Genomic DNA, 21,786 nt, shown 5'->3' with positions numbered 1-21,786 from the left:
CTGGCCCCCTGAAGAGAAAGGCTGCTGACCCCTGATTTAGAGGTTCCCTGTGGAGCTCAATGGTGACTTGCTTTGGCCAATGAAATGTCAGCAGAAGATGTTTCACTTCTGGTTGGAAGGGGCTTCTCTGGTGGCTGGGACGGTACAGAATCTGCCTGCAGTGCAGGAGACCCAAGTTTGATCCCTGGGTCAGGAAGATCCCCTAGAGAAGGGAATGGATAACCACTCCAGTATTCTTGCCTGGAGAATTCCATGGACAGAGGAGCCTTGTGGGATCCCAGTCCATGGGGTTTCAAAGAGTCAGACACAACTGAGTGACTAACACTTTCCCCTCCTTTTTTTTTTTCCACTTCTGGTTGGAAGCTTTAAGAGCTAGTGTATGGGTTGCCATGCTCTCTCTTCCCACTTCACAAGGCTAAATGTTCCAGCTACAAGTGACTCGGTCAGCTTGGGTTCCAGAATAAAGATGCTGAGTGCCAGAGCTACAACAGACCACAACGGACATGTACCATAAATAAGAAGCAGGTGAGATTCGGGGCATGTTTGTTACTGCAGCATAACCTCATTGATTCCAACTGATACACGTGGGAAATATAGAGCATACACATGGGAAATATAGTGCATAATGGCTCTCAACCCTGGCTGCACACTTTGTTGATGTGTGGAGCATTTAAAAATCAGTAAAATCAGAATGGCTGCAGGTGGGATCCAGGCACGAGGAAAGTTTAAACTCCACACCTGACTTCAATGTGCAGTCAAGGTTAAGAACCACTGGGCTACAAGGAGAGACAACACTTAGTAATAGTCCTCATTAATATGTTAGGTGCTTTCTCTGTGCCACTAAGTATTTATTAACTCATTTAATCCCCACAATGCTCTCTGAAGTGAGCACTTATTATCTTCCCATTTCAGAGATGAGAACACTGAGGCTCACAGAGCAACCTGCTCAAGGTGCCACAGCTAGCGAGTGCTGGGATCTGAAGCTGGTAATCTGGTTCAGGGCAGCTCGGCTTCAGAGAAGGCCTCGGAGGGGCCAGGATTGGGAGAGGAGGAAAGGTGGCCTTGACCTCCATACACCTCTTTTCCCAGTTGAATTTTTCACCAGGAGGCTGTATTACCTCTATTATAAAAACAAATAATGAATGACATAAACCCGTCTTGACCCTTAAAAAAACAGAAAATCGCAGCTGGTGATCTCAGCTTCACACACACAACTGTGAAGGATCAAGCCCAGGAACACAGCCATTAGGTGAAACACCTCATTAGGGCTTCCATAGCCAAAGCTCAGCACGCCAGACCCTGGCTGGAAGTCGCAGGGTAGAGTGGTCCATGAAAAACGAAGAGGAAACGGGGAAAACAAACTCTTTGGAGCCAAGTAAGGAATCACTGTGTGACCTGGGGAAAGGTTTCAGGGGTGTTTCCACATACTCCTTGAACCCAAACCATTTCACCTCTGCAGGGCTGCACACATTTTTTCCTGGTGAGGCTGTATGCCTAACTACCTATGCCCAGCCCTCCATGTACTAAGTGGGAAGCAAGAAGGAGCCATCTAGATTCATCCACCGAAAGGATTTATTCGGAAAATGTCAACTCTCAGGCCAGCACACAAAACAGGAAAAGCAATTACTGTAGACAAAAATGGCTTACCCGTGACAAGTGTTTGCATAGTTATAAGAAGCCGAGTCCTCTACATCAATAAAGCTGAAATGATGACTTACTGAAATTGGGAGGATGTGGAGAGAAAGTCTGTATGTGTGTGAGAGGCAAGGGTGGGTGAGAAGAGAGAGCTAAAGTCTAACGTTGTAGTTTGGGAAGCCAGAGATCCTGCCTAAAACAGAAAAAAATCATGCAGTGGGTAGAGAAGCAGGTTACTTAGAAATCTGAAGGTAAATCTCAAAGAATCAAGAGTTGAGAGTTGTTGCCTCTGGGCAAAAAAACAGGGTGGGATTGGCGGGAAACCACTGGGGACTGCTTGCTGTGTTTCATGATCCTTTCCTTTGGAGAAGACATGAGTTTTAAACTCTGCATATATTTCTTGGATTAAAAGAAAACTAAATTAAAAACAAAGGAGGGGATTTCCCGGTAGTCCAATGGTTAAGAATCCACCTGGCAAAGCAGGGGACACGGGTCTGATCTCTAGTCCAGGAAGACGGGGCAACTAAGTCTATGCGTGACAGCCACCGAACCCCAAAGCCGGAGCTCGACAACAACAGACGCCACCACAGAGAAGCCCGAGCACCGCGACTGGAGAGAGCCCGTGCAGCAGCGAAGGCCCAGAGCCGCCAAAAAAGGGAGACCTCCGGGAGTGACGTTACCTGCCAGTAAACACTGCGCGCTTAGTCCCTCAGTCATGTCCAACTCATTGTGACCCCATGGACTCGAGCCCGCCAGTTTCCTCTGTCCATGGGGATTTGCCAGGCAAGAGTTTTTGAGTGTGGGTTGCCATTTCCTTCTCCAGGGGATCTTCCCAACCCAGGGATCAAACCCAGGTCTCCCTTATTGCAGGCGGGTTCTTTACCGTCTGAGCCACCGGAGAAGCCCAGAGTAAATACTACTCTAGAGAAAAATCCATATATGTGAACAAGGGATGTGTAAAAAGATGTTCATTACAGAGTTGTTTGTAAACTGCAAATGACTGAAAGCTATTTAGCTGTCCACCAAAGGAGATTAGAGAAATAAAATGTAGAATATTTATGCAATGGGAAACTTAATTCAATGGAAACAAATGAATCAGGTCTCTAGGTTAACATGGACACATCAAAAAAATATTATTGACTGAAAGTATATATCCGAGAGTTCTATACTGCATGTTATTACCATTTATTGGAGACATATGTTACTACATATTTTCCATGGGCCCTTATGTATCTGTAAATATCTTCAAAGATATATATCCATAATCAGAACAGTAATTACCTTTGGAAAGCAGAGTGGAGGGGACAGAGAAATCAGAAGTAATGATCAAAGTAAACTTCAGCATTATCTAGAATATTCTCAATTTTTTTTTTTTAAGAGAAGAGAGTCAGACATTTCTGGGACTATTAAAAACTGAAACAAAACTTCAAGACACCCAAAGGTTTCTGAGGAGAACTTTCAGAATACCTAACTACTCCCTAAGCATTCTCTTATTTCAGTTTTTTCTAAAATCTGCTTGCATGCTGCCTATTAGGTGATTTTAAACTGTGTAGTGGGAACCTCTTTTCAAGATACTTGATAAAAACTAATTCTGCTGAGGTGGAAGAGTCTAGAACAGCCCAAGAAATGCACAACTGTCCCTGTAGTTAAGTGATACACAGTGTTACTCTGGGCCAGACCATTGTACCCAAGTAGAAAATGTTTTTCTCAGGGTTGTAAAGACTGAGAAATGAAGAAACAAAAATTGGTGGAGGCTGAGCATTAAGTAATGTGAGGACAGGGGGACAGACAGGGGTTTCATCTCATGCTGCCCCCTAGATGCATCCCTGACGTGCTCTATAAACACACAATCCTGGTTAGCTTAATTCACCCCGTGTAGCTTGGAGAGGGAGGAAGCCTGCCTGAATGAGCACTCCTCCCAGTCAAAGAAAGCCTAAAATATGGAGTCTTTGCGCCATGTTTTTCCAACTAATGAAGGACTAAATGAAATAGCACACATGTAAACCACTGGCCCAGGGTCCGGTATATCAGGCACTCTACGAGCGCTGGTTATTGTCAAAACATCCCAGTCCGCTTCCTCGTGTTTCTGTAAACCCAGCAGGAGTGTCCCGAATCAGACGGTACTCTAGGAAAGATGTGCTTTATGAAAATACCATCTCACATGAAAACCATTTTCTTAATCATTACATACTCTTTGGATTAAAAAAAAATCAGTGGTTAATTTCTTAAGCAAGTAACAGCAAGAAACAGATCGTGCTTAAAAAACAATCAATTTAAACCAGAATGGAGAACTGAGAAAAGGGAGTTTTTCCAAAACAGGCTTCAATTTATAACTTGTCTGTGGAAAGGACTGCGCTGGGGGCCATTGGGGCTGGGTGGATGGAATGTCATCTTTGACTCGAGAATCTGTGGGTGGCTCTCTCTCCACGAAGGGACAAATCAGACTGCAGATTTTTTCAATGTGCTCTCATGTTCTACAGATTTGTCAGGGTTCGGCTTTGATGACAGCGAGGTGGGCTATGCACGCTTTCATTTAGGAGGCTGATGAGGACGTTCCAAGCCCTGGAACACCCCCCTCGAGGCAGATGCTGTGGGTCTGGATGCAGCTGTAACCTAATTATCACGCATTCTTGGTGAGGTTCTCTTAATTAGAGGAAGATGGTGGGGGTGTTCACCATATGGGCCCCTCAAAGATCTGCCTTGTGGATCAGTAAGTTATCTTGTGACGTATGGCTGTATTTCCTGGATGCGGGCGGAGAGGGTAAGAGCCTTAAAACAGAAAGTCTTTTCTTAAAATGAAATTAATCGAATATCAAACAAACTTGAAGGAGGAAAATGGCATGTGGATTCCTGGAGGTTTCAAAGTCTGAATGCAAAAAATTCTTTGGGTTAATTTAGATGTTAATTTAGATGACGGCAATTGTTTTCTGTCAAGCGCCTTCATCACTCCCAAATATCCAAGCTCTCCGATTTAAGCCGTATTCTTAGAGGTCTTCTGCCCAATCCCTGTGGATTAGGAGGAAACCATTTTCATTTCTGAAGGAGTCCAAGTTTTGAACCAAAAAGTCGTATGTAATGAATCACAGCTCTATTATTCCAAAAGAGAATTTCCTTTATTGAATTTTCCAAGTTTTCTATTTTAAGCACATAATGCTTTTGTAGTAGATGGTTTAATTCATCATTTAATTCCGTTTATAATTTAAAGAAGTGAGAGCCACACTATTCAGCATCACAGTGCTTTGAAGAAAAGAAAGGCACACCCCAAATTCATCTTGAAATTAACTTATAAGACTGTGGTCTTTTTTTTTTTTTTTTTTTCCACAGCTGGCTGGATAATAATAATAGCCAGTCATTACTGAGTGTTTTGTAGTAGGTTAAGAGTGTGGGTTCTGAGCCAGACTGCTTATTGTGTTCAAGGCTAGTTCCACCTCTTACCACTAGATGACTTTGTACAAGTTACTTAACCTCTGTGTGCCTCAGTTTTTCATCTGTGAAATGTGGTTAATCAACTCATAAAATTGTTATTAATACAAAGATTAAATGAGTTTTTCAAAGAGTAGGTTGTCATCCTTTTAGTGAACGTTTACTTTAAAAATGACCAGCTTAAAAAAGAAAAATGAAAGAAATATAAGAGAATCTAGGGGTCGGTAAACTACAGCTGTCGGTTTTTATAAAGTTTTATTGGAACGCAGCCATGCCCACTTGTTCACTCACTGTGGCTGCTTTCGGGCGATAGTGGCAGAGTTGATCGTTCCTGCAGAGCCTAGCCTAAAGCCTAAAATATTTATTATGCCACCAGGGAAAAATTTACCGATCTCTAGAATAGATGACACTCCAGTGTTCTTGCCTGGCGAACCCCAGGGGCGGAGGAGCCTGGTGGGCTGCCGTCTATGGGGTCGCACAGAGTTGGACACGACTGAAGCGACTTAGCAGCAGCGGCGGCAGCAGAATAGACGACAGAACATCAGAGTACATCATCATATGCAAATTCATATGAAAATATTGGGGGATCAGATCCCACTGTTTCCAAAATCTACTTCTGGATATTTTGGTTACACGAATACATTTTCCATTTTGTCTTAAACTAATGTATGCTGTTTCTGTTGCATGCAATTGAAAGATTCTTGAGCCTGCTCACAGCCTCCCTGTGTCTGCACCTGAACAGGTATATTTCAGTCAGAGTGGCAATGACCACAGGCAAGTTCAAGTGCTTCTGCACATCTCAGGAATAACAGCTTTCCAGGCAGCACTTCAGAAGACGGTCTTCTCTTTTGATGGCACCTCTTACTCCCTCAACCCTAAAGTGTCGTGAAGTCAAGTGCACAGAAGGGTCTGTTTTATTTTCTGGTCTTAGGGCCACAGTCTCTTTTATACAAGCATCGCCTAATGGAGCAAGTGGCTTTCCTCCAATGAGCACACAGATCGCCTCCACCATTCACCAGGTGTGCATGAAAGTGGCCACAGGCAAGAAGCTCCCCGAAGCAAAGCGACTGAGAACATTAACTGCGGAGTCAGCAGGACCTGGCTTCAAATCCCAGGACTGCCATTCCCCAGGGACATGACCTTGGATGAGATGTTCACCCTCCCTGGGTCTCAGTGTCCTCACCTGAATATAAGCAAGTGACTCCTTTCTAGGGCTCCTGTAGGATAATGAGTGCGATATGATTTCCTCCTGGTGCTTAGGTATTATTAGCACAGGCAAATTAGCAAAAAGCCATCAGAGTCCAAAACCTTCCATCAGAAAGCTTTTCCCACTTAGAAATTCCCATGCAGTAGTTCCACCTGGTATTTGCTAAACCACGGCCATTCTTGTAACACCTTCGCAAGTTCCACACACTGCAGAGCAGCTGTGTTAACTTAGGATTTTCCTTTAATTGAGCTACCCTTCCTGCGCATTTTTTTTTTAAAACAAACATTCAGTTCAGAAGGAAACTTGTCCTTACGACCGCAGATGGCAAACCTGTTCCACTCACCATCACAGAAAGTTAAGCACGAAGGTGAGCATGTATGTTAGTTTCTTGTGGATGCTGTAACAGATTACCACAAGTTTATCCTCTTACAGAGTTCTAGACATTAGAAATCTAAAATCAAGGTGTTTCAGACTTCCCTGGTGGCACAGTGGATAGGAATCTGCCTGCCAAAGCAGTGGACAGGGGTTCGATTCCTCGCCCGGGAAGAGTTCACGTGGCACGGAGCAGCTAAGCCTGTGTGCCACAGCTGCTGAGCCCTGTGTTGCCGCTACTGAAGCTTAGAGGCTGCGCTCTGCGCCAATGACACCTGTGCGCCACAGCCAGAGAGTAGCCCCCGCTCTCTGCGATTAGAGAAGACCCCGTGCAGCACCGAAGACCCAGTGCGGCCAGAAATAAATAACACAAATAAAAAATTAAGTCAAGGGGTTCCTTTGGGAGCTTTCAAAGGCGAATCAGTTTCCTTGCCTTTTTCAGCTTCCAGAGGCCAGTGCATTCTTTGGCATCGGCTCCTTCGCCGCAGCCAGTTCCTGCTATCGACTCTCACCTCCTGCCTCCCTCTTCCGAGGACTCTGTGATTACATGAATCACACCTATTTAAGTCTCTTTTGCCATACAAGGTAACATTCACAGATTCTGGAGACTGGGACCTGAACACCTTTTGGGGGCCCATGAGCCTACCACACAGCATGCGATGAAAAAAATGACAAAATGCTGCTCTTTTGGGTATGTGATCTCCTCTACCATGCTTTAAGGCAGTTGTTTAGTCACTAAGCTATGTCCGACTCTTTGTGACCCCATGGACTGTAGCCCACAAGGCTCCTCTGTCTATTCAGGCAAGGATACAGGAGTAGGTTGCTATTTCCTCCTCCAGAGGATCTTCCTGATCCTGGGATTGAACCCGTGTCTCCTGCAGCTCCTGCATTGCAGGTCCAATTCTTTACTGCTGAGCCACCGGAGAAGCCTGTTTTAAGGCAGTGGTTCTCAGCAAAAGTGGCATCTCCCCCTAGAGAGCAGTTTGCAGGTTTGGACAACACTCCTCCTTGTCATAACTGGGGGGAAGTGGCATTTGGGGAGGGTGGTATTGTGATTTTATAGTAAGAAATATATATTTGGGTTTTGTCCCTGTTTCTGGCACAGAACTCCTAAAGCCCTTGGAATTTCTCATAGCCGAGGTATGGAAGCAGCCTACCTGCCCAGCAGCAGTTGAGTGGATAAAGACGATATGGTGTGTATATACAATGGAATGTTACCCAGCCATGAAAAAGAAGGAAATTGTGCCATTTTGACAGCATGGATGGACCTGGAGGATACTTTGCTCAGTGAAATAAGCTGGACTGAGAAAGACAAATACTGTTCGTTTTCACTTATATGTGGAAGCAAAACATCAAAACAAACAAACATAAAATGAAAACATACTCATAGATACAGAGAACAAACAAGTGGTTGCCTGAGGAGAGAGGGGTGGGCAGAACAGGTGAAGAGGACTGAGAGGTGCAAACTACCAGTTGTAAAACACGTAAGTCACGGGGATGGAATGGACAGCTCAGAGAATACAGTCAATCATACTATAATAACTTTTTATGGTATGAAATCTATACAAATATAGAATCATTATGTTTCATACCTGAAACTAATATAATACTGGGAGAAGGAAATGGCAACCCACTCCAGTATTCTTGCCTGGAAAATCCCACCGACAGAGGAGCCTGGCGGGCTACAGTCCATGGGGTCACAAAGAGTTGGACGTGACTGAGCAACTTTCCCTGGGGTGATGAACGTATCCACATGTTGGGAAGGTGGCACACCCCAGTTGCATGTGGGTGCTCCTGTGCTGGGGACCCTTCTGGACCCTCCTTATGTACTTCTCCACATGGCTGTTCATCCGTATCCTTCATAACATCCTTTGTAATAAACTAGTCCCTGTATGTAAGTGTTTCTTTCAGTCCTGTGAGCTCCAGCAAATTAGTTGAACCCAAGGAGGGGGTCATGGGAACCTCTAATTTATAGCCAGTTGGTCAGAAGCACAGGGAACAATGTAGATTTGCAACTGGCATCTGACGTGGGGGCAGTCTTGTGGACTGAGCCCTTAGCGAGTGGGATTAACCTGTGTTGCTGTCTTCAGGAAGACGGAGTCAGAATTGAATTAACTGCTTGGTGATGTTGGAAAATACACATTAGAGGGTGCCAGGGATACAGGACAGTCATTTGTAATGAAAAATTGTCACACATCCCACGTAACTTTCCCATCTCATTGCTGGACACTCTTGTTATAAAAAACCTGTTTCTAATTATCGGAGCCTAGCCTGTAACTCATGTCTTTACTTTATTCCCAAGGGGCCTTTAGATCATCACTGAGAGAGGGAGATGGTGAGGGAGGCTGAAAACAAGCACATTTGTATGCTGGGCTATATACAGCTAGCTAGCTTCTACTCACCTCCAAAGCTGTTGTCCACACAGCAGCAAGATCGGTCTATTTAAAACAAAACCCAGAATTGTCCCTCCTCTTTTGAAACCCATCAGCATCCTCTGGCCCTCTGAATAATGCCAGCATCCTTCACTTTGCCAATCTAACCCACTGGCCTGCTCTGTGAGCTTGCCAACTCGATACTGCCTCAGGGCCTTTGCACTTGCTGTCCTCACTGCCTGGAATTTCCGTTCCCCACATGCCTTCATGGCTGGCCCCTTCGTAACATTCAGTTACCACTTTCAATACCAGAAAGACCTTCTCTGATCATCCCGCCTAAAGTAACCTGGGTGCTGACCCTCCACTCATGCGACATCTCATCACACCGTTACAGTTTTTTAACAGCATTTATCATTATCTGGAAAGGTCTTATGATTTTTGATGCTTCTCTCTCAAGCAGAACGCAAGCTCTAGGAGAGCTATTGCTGTATAACTGGAACCTGGACCGGGTGCAAGGCAGATGCTCAGTTAAGTATTTTTAAAAATCAATATTTAAGTGTGTGTAAGTCTTTTGTATATTAACACACTTCTTCCCAAAAATATCTTTTCCCTAGTTAACAGATTAAATGAGATTCAAAGCGACAGAGCTGGGATTCAAACCCAGGACTGAAGCGGAGCAGAACCCTATGTTCCTTGCGCCTTCTGCCCCCCTCCCCCCCACCATCATGCCTCTGCCTGCCTTTTGTCTGCGGAGAACTTTAAAGAATAAGTTGAATCCAAGAAGTGGGAAATGTGCAAACAGGAAAACAGTCAAAGGAGACTGAATAATAATAATAGTGTGGTCAGTAAGCAGAGCCGAGGACCTTTAGTTCTTTCTCACGGGCTGTAGATAGTATTCTGAGCCAAATCCTATGAGCTGTCCTATAGACACTGAAATAGCAGGTGGAGAAGTTAGCTACACGATGACCAGACTGTACCCAGGACATGAGCTGCCACGATTCTGAAAACTGGCCGCAAAGCAATGGCAACATATGGACCCTGGAACTGAAAATTAACTGGACCTAAAACAATCAAGATGATACTGGTCAGACCACCGATGACCCATCTGAAGATGACCGTCAGAAATGACTGTGCTGTTTCTGCATGTAGCACCCCCCCCCACCGCCCGACTTCTGTAAAAGCTCTTGCCCACTGGTTGCCAGTGGTGGTGGTGGGGAGTTGGCCTTTGGACAGACATCCGCCACCCTCCCTCTGAGCTGCCGGTATCTGAAATAAAGCTAACTTTCCTTTCCATCAACGTGGCCTGTTTATTGGCTCTGGAGTGGTGAGCAGCCGGACCCCACACTCTTTTGGTAACAGGATTACCAAAGAAACCAAAATCTTATCCATTTTACTCATGGAGTATGTCTTCACAGTTCAGTTCAGTTCAGTTCAGTTGCTCAGTCATGTCCGACTCTTTGCGACCCCATGAATCACAGCACGCCAGGCCTCCCTGTCCATCACCATCTCCCGGAGTTCACTCAGACTCACGTCCATCGAGTCAGTGATGCCATCCAGCCACCTCATCCTCAGTCGTCCCCTTCTCCTCCTGCCCCCAATCCCTCCCAGCATCAGAGTCTTTTCCAATGAGTCAACTCTTTGTATGAGGTGGCCAAAATACTGGAGCTTCAGCTTTAGCATCATTCGCTTTATGAAGAAAAAGAAGCTACAGTCAGATTATTTTTAATGAACAAGTGAAGTGAAGTCGCTCAGTCGTGTCCAACTCTTTGCGACCCCATGGCTACCTGGTAACCTACCAGCCGCCTCAGTCTAAGGAATTTTCCAGGCAAGAATACTGGAGTGGGTTGCCATTTCCTTCTCCATTAATGAACAAAGGACCCATTTAATTAAATTACACTTCCAAAGTTAAGAGAAATGACAGGTGGTTGCCGTGCAACAATCAGCCTGATTCTTTCCTTAGGCCTCAGGCTAGCTTTCCTTTTTAATAACCGCTGGGCTTCAGAGTGGATAAAAGGAGAGACCACGGGCTGGGGAAGGATCTCCCTTCATTGCCCCTGAGCATTTGTGCCTCTCATTTCCCAGACGTGATGTAGAAAAGCAAAGTTACCCAGTAAATCCCTCACTTCTTAGCTGTACCCCCCGCCCTCCCCACTCCCCAAGCCAGGAATGGCTCTTCAGGAACCAGATGCTTTGGCTGAGATTGGAAGTCACATCACTTGAGCCGGCCTTGAAGGACTCTGAATCCTCTCTTGGCTCCCCAGCCTTCCGCCCCAACCCCTGATTTATGAGCAGCCCATAACTTTTTTAGGATGTCATCATTTGTGTCAAAGAGAGATGAGCCGGAGGAAGGCCCATCCTGGTAACCAATTCAGGGCCTCTCTAGATCCATGAATGTTACCAAATGCAATGCTTCCAAAAGTAATTTTCAGAAAAAAAACAACCAATGAAAAATACAACTATCGTATGCACATTATCTTGTTCTCATGGGGATCAAAGGATGGCAGCTTCCAGAGGCAGTCTCTTTCACCCTCCTCACGGGGGTCTCGGGTGAAACGCCAGTCAGTCCTTCAACATGAAGAGGGGGCAGCCCACAGTCTTCCCTCCAAGATGCTCCTATGCTGACATCCTACAGGTTAAACCACTTCCGGTCTCTAAGTGGACCCAGCCCCAGGTGTAAGCCTTCCTGGACTTCCCGCTCCAAAGGCATCTCTGAGTGCTCCCAACGGGAGGCATGTCTGAAGAAGGCATCCAGAGATTTCCAAACTCTTCTCTCACCCTGAAGCTTCTTAGGTGATAGAATTAGTTAACCCTACTTCAAGCTCCTCACAAGGCATTTTCTTAAGGAAACGTGTATAACCAGCAGAGATAGATGTTTGTGAGTACGGGATGTGATCTTGCTAATTACTTGTTAATTCGCAAGCTCACGGCTAATATTCCTGTGAGAACTCAGCTCCTTAGATGTGTTTCTGAAAGATAGCGGCATGGTTAACAGTCAAATTCACTAAGAGACTTCCTTAGTCAATTACTTTATTCTTATTTTTTTGGGCCACACTTCGTGTCTCGCGGCAGTGGTCCCCAACCTTTTGGGCACCAGGGACCGTTTTGTGGAAGACAATTTTTTCATGGATGGGAGTGGTGGGGGGATGGTTTCAGGACGATTCAAGCACATTACATCTATTGTGCACTTTTTTCCTATTATTATTACATCAGCTCCGCCTTAGATCATCAGGCATTGGACGCTGGAGGTGGGGGACCCCTGTCTTGTAGGATCTCAGTTCTTCAATCAGGCATTGAACTCAGGCCATGGTAGTGAAAGCGCCATATCCTAACCACTAGACCACCAGGGAACTCTTAATTACTTTAAAAGAAGAAGTTTGGGCTAGTTCTTTAGGAGACTGATAGGGAGCGTGAACACTGCTATTGTGTGTTTACAGAATGTCTCTGGAGTGAAAAACTGGAGCTCTTAATAAATCAGGGTTGTTCAGCCTCGGCACTGTTGACCCTTGGAGCCAGATCATTCTTTGCTGGGGCTGTACTGTCCACGGTAGGCTGTTCAGTGACATCGCTGGCCTCTACCCACTAGCTGCCAGGAGTATCCCCCTCATCCAGTTGTGACAACCAAAAATGTCTCCAGTCAAGCACCCGGGAGGCCAAAGTACCCTCAAGTGGGGAACTGCTGCTCTAATTCCTTTAAAATTAATGAAAGGCTTGGTTCTTAGTCAATTAACTCTGTAACTCTAGAGTGGACAACCTTATCAATGAAACTAGCTTTCTAAATTAAGTGACAAGTTAAAAAAATTTTCGATCTCCCAACCAGCTGAGTGTAAGGTGCCCTTCTCCTGTTTCAAAAGGCCACACGGCCCAGATGTTCGGCATCACCGCTGCACCCAGGCCCCTGTCTGCAGGCTTGGGCTCTGTCCTTCTTACTAGGAGGTGAGTGACTGCTAGAAGTCGCTGTGCCCATCTGCTGGCCTGCACATGTGGGTATCCAGGGCCTCTACTCCTAAAGTGATGAGAGTAAATGAGCTGATGTATGTAAAGCTCTTTAGTGGATTACTGAGTTGGGAGCAAGCACAGAGGGTCTGTCACCCTTATTCACAGAGTGAACTTCTCCGGGGCCTCACCGGCCACACCCAGCACTTGCACTGGGCTGTCCCTTTCTCGGGTGCCACCTGAAGGGGCGATCAGGGGAGACATGGAGGAGAAGCTTGGTTTGGCGTTTTGTGACCTTGACCTTTTTCTTCTCATCCCAGCACCCAGACCTCCACAAGCCAGCCTTGTGTCTTGGCAGGCACCCTGTCTGGGCTTGCAGACTTCTGCAAAGGGCAGCCTTGCCCACTTTGGAGACAGTGCACAAATTCAGGCGGCCTGCCACGTGTGTTCACCTGGCTTTCTCTTGTGTAGATTACCCTGACGCCCCCAACTTGGGGTCAACATGGTTCTGCACTGATTCTGGAACACAGACCTCTCCCTTTTAAAGAAAAAAGAAAACCAAGTGCACAAACAGACGAAATCAGAGCCATCACGCCATACAAGCCAACTGGGCCTTTAAAAAAAACACTGCCAAGTAGCTGTTTACAAGCTGAACAAATAATTACTCTGCCACAAGGAAGAAAAGTATTAATTAAAGCTATTCATTAAACCAGCCTCGCTATTCTGTGGGGTTTATCTCTTGGAAGTGTCAGCCAGAGGTTAGGGACGGATTAACACACAATGGAGGGCTTTGCCAGTTAAATCTCCTCCTTGTGGTTAGCTTTTAATAATAAAGTTGTCATTAAAAGAAAGAATTTAATGGTTTTAATTGGGTTTAATTACTTGGAAACTCCTGGAAAACAGATCAGCTTGTTTGAAAGAGGAAGACAAGAAAATGATGGTGGTAAAAAAAAAAAAAAAAAAGGTTGATTCACATGTTTAAACAGTAAAGCTAAAAAACAACAACAACAACAAAAAAAACTTGGCTTCTTTGGCAGTTTCATAGAACACAGAAAATAGAAAAGACCTCCTTAGCTCAGCAAATGGGTCTATTTGTACTCACAAGAACTTTACCAAAAAAAACCAGAAGGATAAATCCCCATCATCATGGAATCACAAAAGAATCAAACTGACTACAAATGATAAAATCATAGTCAAACTGAAGAGAACAAAGATGTCTAAACTGGTTCTTCTTTTGAAGTTTTACGTAACTACTCAGCCTCTTAAGATTTTTTTTTTTATCCTTTGAAAAATGTTCTTTCAGCTGGAGGTGTCTGGCAGCTTTAAAAGCATTTCCCTAGGATGTAAATTTAAAGGCAAAAAAATTAAATAGATAAATGGAGCTGTGAGAGTGGATTAGGGGGACCAACTGTCCGGATGTGCCTAACTGAGGAGGTTCCATTGGACTTGGCACCTTGAGCGTGAAAACTGGGAAAGTTCCAGATGACCCAGATGAGATGACCACCCTAACTCGAGTCACCATTCATGACCGAGGGGCATTTGAGACCAGTGCATTTTGGCATGGGAGACCAGTGCATTTCTGGAAGTTCACACCAAGTGCTCAGACGAGGGCCTGACACCCAGCAAAGTGGCTCCTGCTTCTGTCCAGCAATGGACATGTCCTCATCAACGCTCTTGAGTCTTCTGCTTTTCATTATTATTTTTATTATTGTTTTTACTATTATTTGTAGTGGTAGTGATACATTCCAGAGAGAGGATATTCTTACACAACCAGCAACATGCTTCTAAAGATGCAGTTATTGGGACTTCCCTGGTGGTCCATTGGCTAAGACTCGGAGCTCCCAATGCAGGGAGCTAGGGTTCGATCCCTGGTCAGGGAACTAGATTCCACATACTACAGCTAAAGATCCTGTGTGCCACAACTAAGACCCAGCACAGCCAAATAAATATATGATAGATAAATAAATAATGATGCAGCTCTTTAAAAGACATTCACTCACTCATTATTACTTATGGTTATATTTATTACAGACCACCATGAAAGTGTGCTTCCGAGAACTGGGCAAAGTGCATTCTATACGTGGGGTGATAAAGACTATGGAAAAAAATACAGCAAAGGATTTGTGCTGTGTGGGCTGTGTGGGAGGCGCTGCATCTCATAGGATGGTCAGGGAGGTCCTCGTGTGAATCTGGGCATCTGAACACATCTTCAGGAGGAGAGGGAGGAAGCCACGTGGGAGGAGGAATGGTTCAGACGGAGGGAAGCAAGTGTTCCAAGGCCCTGAGGTCGGCATGTGTCTGCCAGGCCTGAGTACCAGTGTGGATGGAGTAGAGAGAGGGAGGGGAGGAGTCCTAGGAGATGAGGGCATGGAGGTAATGGGCCAGACCCTTCAGAGCCACATCTAAGGGCGTGGCCCCTGGTAACTGGGCCGGATTTGTCTTCAAGTGCTTACTGAGCACCTACTATGAGCTGGGTAAGGCCAACATGTTCTTGGCTCTCATATGGCTTAAAACATACACATGGAAGCTAAGGGCTGCTATTCTTGTCTTCCCAGCATCCATGCTGTTACCTTCTGGTTTAACAGTATCCTGAGTGTTTGTGCAGGGGGGATTCTATCACTCCCCATCTGTGTAGTTCCAAGGGGGCTGTCTCAACCTACGTCCACCTTTGAGTGACTGGCTCTAGCCAGGCCAAGGAGAGCTTCGTCTGGCGCTTGGTTGGAACTCCTGGGAAAGAGTTACTCTCTTTTTACAACAGTTATCAGGCTGGAAGTCCTGTGTTGCTTGGGGGCATTTCTGCCATCACACATGAAAAGAACAAAGCCAACCTGAAGAGAACAGAGCCAAGGGATGCAAAGAGGCTCACTTCCCTTGACATCGTTTGAACCTCTGGATTCAGCCACGCCCCTGAACTTTCTGGTTATAAATGCCAATAAATTCACTTTTCTGTTTAAATCAGCTTGTGCTGAGTTATAATGGAGAGGAAATTAATCTGACCACTAATTACGGGGCACATAGACTGTGCTGTGCTAGAAAGCAGAGATGTGGAAGGGACTAAGACATGATCATGGTCCCTGCATTCGAGCTCTGAAGTCCAGTGAGGGAAAGACACGAATCAGCAGGTGATAAAATAGTTAGAGACAAATAGAAGAGGGCGCTAAGGGAACACACCGGAAGGACACCTAACTCAGTGTAGTCAAGGAGAGCTTCCTGGAGGCAGAGATGTCTTAAGACCTGAATGCTGAGTGAGCACTAGCTGGGCAAATGAATGGCAAGTGAGAAAAGCATTCCTGGCAGAGGGACCAGCATGGATAAAGCTGGGGGAGTCTGTTGCTGCAACCGCAAGGCTGTAGCTGAAAACAGAAAGATGAGAGTCTTAGAGATGAGGCAGGATAGAATGGAAGGAAGGTCAAGGTCACGGAAGGTCTGCAAGCCAGCCCAGAGGGTCTGGACTTTTATCCTGTGAATGAGAACAAGCCGACAAGACTTACAGAGACTAAGCAGCTCACTTCACGGAGTGAAGCATGTGCCTTGCTGGTCTGTCAATTTCCACCTGTTGGTACAAGAAATATTTAACTTTCCCCTTAACTCTTCTTGGAGAAAGACAAAGGTGCAAGTGAGATAGGAATGACAGCTGACACGTGGCCTTAGTGGTAGGGAGGCAACGGGGAGTGGCGGGGATTGTGGCCAACTGGAAGCCACCTACCCCACTGAAAGGAGCCAGTTGCTGTGCAGCTCCAGCCAAGCGGTGACCTTTGGGAGTGTGGATGCAGCATGACTGGATCTCCTGAGTTTTTAAGAGAACCCAGAGCCTCAGTTTCTGTGTAAAATCTCGCAGTTAAAAAATTATTCATTTAAAGTCTAGTTGATTGATAATATATTAGTTTCAGGTGTATAGCATAGTACATAGATTCAGTATTTTTACAGATTATTGTCCATTAAAGATTATTACATGATAACAGCTATAATTCTCTGTGCTATACAATATATCCTTGCTGTTTATCTAAAATCTCCCCAACTGGGACTTCCTTGGGGGTCCAGTGGCTAAGACCCCACGCTCCCAATGCAGGGGACCCAGGTTTGATCCCGGGTCAGGGAACAAGATTTCACAAGCTGCAGCTAAGAGTTCGCAGGCCTCAACTAAAGATCCCAAGTGCCACAGCTAAAAGACCCTGCGAGCCACAATGAAGATCGAAGCTCTCAGGAGCCACAACTAAGACCAGGTGCAGCCAAATAAATAAATAAATAAAACTCATCATCTGATGGGACCTTATAAGTTTTTGCACAGCAAAGGAAACCATAAACAAAATGAAAAGACAACCCATGAACTGGGAGGAAATATTTGTAAGTGATGTGACTGACAAACAGCTCATCCAACTCGATAACAAAAAGACAAACAACCCAATCAGAGACTGGGCGGAAGACCTAACCAGACATTTCTCCAAAGAAAATATACTGACGGCCAGTAGGCACATAAAAAGATGCTCATCATCATTAATAATCAGATAACTGCAAGTCAAAAGTATAATGAAGTACCACCTCACACCATGTAGAATGGCCATCGTTAAAAAGTCTAAAAATAACAAATGCTGGAGAGGGTATGGAGAAAAGGGAGCCCTCCAACACTGCCACCCATGTAAATGGGTGCAGCCACTGCGGAAAACAGCAAGGAGGTTCTTCAAAAAACTGAAAATAGAGTTACCATATGATCTAGCAATCCCACTCCTGGGTATATATCCAGAAAAACTATAAGTCAAAAAGATACATGCAGTCCCGTGCTCATAGCCGCACTCTTTACAACAGCCAAGACATGGCAACAACCAAATTTCCATCGACAGATGAGTGGATAAAGAAGATATGGTACCCCCATGCAATGGGACAGCCATAGAAAGAACAAAATAGTGCCACTGGAAGCAACGAGGATGGACCCAGAGATGATCATACTCAGTGAAGTCAGACAGGGAAAGACAAATGGCATATGGTATCGCTTTTACTATGTGAAACCTGAAATAGGACATAAATGAATTTATCTATGAAACAGAAACTGACTCACAGATATAGAGAACAGACTTGTAGTTGCCAAGGGCGAGTGGAGGGTGGGGGGAGGGACAGAGTGGGAGTTGTGGATTAGCAGAGGCAAGCTCTTATGTATGAACAAGGTCCTACTGCATAGCACAGGGAACTGCGTTCAATATCCTGTAATGAACCATAATGGAAAAGAATATATATATACATAAGACTGAATCACTTTGTTGTATAGAGGAGCTAATACAACACTGCAGATCAACTACACTTCAATAAAATAAAGCTTTAAAAAAATCTCTCCAGTTTGAATGGTGGCAGCTGACTTAAACAATGGAACCCCCAAATATGTTTGAGAGTCAGGTGTAGCCTGCAGCTCTCCTCTCGCCCACCGGGGGAAATCAGGCATTGGGAGGACCTGGAGTTGGACTGAAGGTCTGAAAGCTGTGCATGGAACTTGGGAGTCTTCTGATGGGCTGTGCTCTGCTCAGTGGCAGAGGGGCTTCCAATGGCCTTTGGAGTTTGGGGTCTGATCCTTTCTCTGCCACTTAAGAAACTGGTAGTCAAAAATCCAGGTGTGTCCTGGATAGAATGAGGATCACATATACCTTGCAGGTTTATCTCAAGGACCAAGGAGATGACTTATAGCCCACTGCCACGCATGCAGGGAGAGATTTACATTCTTTATCCCTGTAATTGAAGGCTTCTGGGTATGGGTTATAATATGCTAGAAACTGAAAGTCACTGTAAAAGTATACTTTTTTTTTTTTTTTTAAACTCCAGACACTTAAATTCAACAATGAATTAAACGGACAAATTCCTCAAAAACCACAAACTACCAAAACTTACTCAGGGTGAAATAGCTGTAACTATTCAAGACACTGAAATCAAAGTTAAAAACCTCCTGAAAAATGAAATCTCCAGGTCTAGATGGTTTCACTGGAGAATTCTACCAAGCATTTCAAGAAGAATAGCACCAATTCACCACGAGCTCTTCCAGAAAATAGAAGAGGTGGCAATATTTCCCAACTCATTTTTTTTTTTTTTTGAGGCCATTATCACCTGGACACCAAAACCAGATAAGGAGAGTACTTAAAAAAAAAAAAAAACACACAAACCTTCATTTTTCAAGTTAAAAAAAAAAAAAGTTCATCTTTTACCAGCTCAGGCAGTTTGGCATTCCTTTAACGGCACCCAGAGTGCTTTTAGGGAAACATCAGATGATTCCGGGACTGGTCTTTTGAGGTCAGTGGGGCAGGAACTGTTATTCCAATTTTACAGATGAGCAAACCTCTATTTAGTTCCAAAATATTTTCATCACCCCCAAAGGAAACCCCACACCCATGAAGAAGCTGCTCTCCATCCGTCCTCCCCTCCGGTCCCTGGTAACAACCAATCTGTATTCTGCCTCTATGGACTTACCTACTCCGGATAGTTCATATAAATGGAAACATACAGCGTATGACCTTTTGTGCCTGGCTTCTTTCCCTTTAGCATAATGTTTTTGGGGTCTGTCCACATCGAGTGCGTATTAAGTTCTCCATTCCTTTTTATGGCTGAAAATATTCCATTGTATGACTATCCAAGGATGTGTTTATCCATTCAACTGTTGATGGACATTTCCAAAGAGATTCTTACACTGCATATTTCTCCTCTGAATTAGGCCCCATCGGGGACTTTGCACAGTACTTTTCCCTCTCTGCCATCGGAAGGGCCCACAAATTCGTGAATTCACAGAAGTGTGGGGAGCAGGCCTGGTGGGGGGAACCTCCTCTCTCCCTGTCAAAATTAACTTCCCATACAACCGCCCTGACACCTTCCTGCCACTCATGGACAGACACCCTCATCACCCAAGGCCCATGGAAAGGGCTGAGATCTTTGGACAGCTCAGGGGCCCTTTTGTCCGGAAATAAATACCGTAAAAAAAAGTACGGGGTTGGGGGACGCTGAGAGAGAAGGCCTCTCAACCTGCTAGTTAAGTGTAAAGGAAAATTGTTCCCATTATTCAGGTTCGCAGGGTGCCTGGGATTTTTTTCCCCACCACTTATCGTTGTGAGCAGCACCCCTATATTTATAGCAGACAAAAGAGCTTCTCATTCTAACCCGACCAACAATTTGTAGGTTTTGCACAGGAGATTTAACTCCCTCTTATTATGATTAGCATTATTATGATTTTTTTTTCCAGGTGCCCTGCAGCATTCAGTGAAAGGTGAGGCTAGACGAAAAAAAAAAAAGACTGGCCAAAGTCTGGGAAAGCAGTCGCATTTGTTCAATTTGGGGGCGGAAAATGAGGCATACTCAGGAGTCTTAACTAGCTCAGAAACCCTCCGCCAAAGTAGAAATGGTCTGTCTCCCAGCAGAGTGAGCCTGGGGCTTCAAAGAAAGTCTCTGCTAATGAGCACCTTTCTGACAACCCCGAACCATCTCTGAAATATATTTTATGTTGAAAATAATCCTTTAATGCTCTAAAATACATAAGCAGAGGCACTTGGCATGGAGGCCCAGTGGCTCAGGGAAGAACTATTACAGGGGATTAAAGCTACAAAGGGTCCCACCCCCCTGCCCACGGCCCCTCCAACTGTCATTCACCTCGAGGACATCTTTGAAAGCGTTTCCCACCTCTTCCTCCTCCACCCCCGCCGGAATGACAAGGGCAGATGTTCGCGTCCTGCCCTTCCCAGATAGAACACAGCGATTAGTTAGGTCACTCTTCCTAGTCCTGCAAAGAAAGGAATCATGGCTCGAGGAGGCCAATCGAAGTCATCATTTCTTTATTAGCCACAAAGACTAAATACCCTTTACCTAACTGAAAAGAGAGCTTGCGGGGTGTGGGGGTGGTGGCGGGGGAAGTCGGGGAAGTTGGAGCGGGAGGTGGGGGTGGGCGCAGAGACTCAAATACAAGGTTTAACCCCCAGTGGGGGAAAGAAATCTCCGACTTCCTCAGAAAATCCTTTCCAAATTGTATTCATCTTGACTTAATCCACATCTACTGAGTGAATTAGGCAGTATTTATTTTGAAAATCTATTTTATAGAGTTCCAAGGACTCTGTTTTCCTTGGGCTGGGCTGACTCCATTTCAGAGCTGGAGACCGCGGCAAGGGCCCCAGCCAGGCCTTTAAACATCCAAGGTGCTGGCCTCACATGGTTAACACAATGTAAATAAACACAGCTGAGCCCGGAGAAATTGGAAGGTTTTCTCATTAAAGAAATAAAATAAACAGATGTCCTTAAGCACTTTGGCTTGTGTTTGTCCAAGGATGGAGCGTTCTCGATGTCTGAAGGGCAGAAATGAATTAGACCCACATCTCCAGGTAGAAGGGGAGAAAAGAAAGAAAAGAAAAGAAGCTGTGCTCCCCTGAAATTAACTAATCGCCCTCTAGGGAGGGCACTTTTGATTTGAACCTTAGCAACTTCTACAAACAGTTTTTAACTGCTGGGTCATAAAAGCAGGTTTTTTTTTTTTTTTTTCTTCTCAGTTTGTAAAGCAGTAAGGGACAGGCCAAGCCGTGTCTCGCCAACTGGATCTGATTGAATCCTGATGGCACCGTGCTGGGTATTGGATTCCGGAATCCAAGCCGGAATCACGTAATTACACCGGTTGAGAGATGGGGGAGGAGGACTGGCTGATTGGAGAGGGCAGGGGAGCCCCAGGCAGAGATGTGTAGAGCCAAGACCTGGTTGGGCTCTGTCTGCCCAGCCTCTTCTAGATACACAAAGAGGCTGGCAGGCTGGCAGGACCCACGAGAAACGCCGTCACCAGGGAATGCATGGCTCTCATCTTGCTTCACAGACTAAGGTGTGGAGATGTCCAGTCGACATGTC

General features: G+C 45.2%; 1 protein-coding gene and 1 long non-coding RNA gene across 4 annotated transcripts in view; one reads left to right on the top strand and one right to left on the bottom strand.

The window, feature by feature from the left end:
• The window catches only part of EYA2 (EYA transcriptional coactivator and phosphatase 2), a 259,545-nt gene that overhangs the window by 43,545 nt on the left and 194,214 nt on the right, over nucleotides 1–21,786 (bottom strand). The gene's annotated exons all lie outside the window — the stretch shown is intronic.
• Nucleotides 1,290–10,306, top strand: LOC132657579 (uncharacterized). The gene is made up of 3 exons (XR_009595979.1): nucleotides 1,290–8,121; nucleotides 9,470–9,536; nucleotides 9,624–10,306. It is a non-coding gene; the product is annotated as an uncharacterized LOC132657579 (long non-coding RNA).

This window comes from Ovis aries, chromosome 13 (assembly GCF_016772045.2).
Source record: "Ovis aries strain OAR_USU_Benz2616 breed Rambouillet chromosome 13, ARS-UI_Ramb_v3.0, whole genome shotgun sequence".
Classification (NCBI taxonomy): domain Eukaryota; kingdom Metazoa; phylum Chordata; class Mammalia; order Artiodactyla; family Bovidae; genus Ovis; species Ovis aries.
This window is presented reverse-complemented; position numbering and strand designations above follow the sequence as displayed.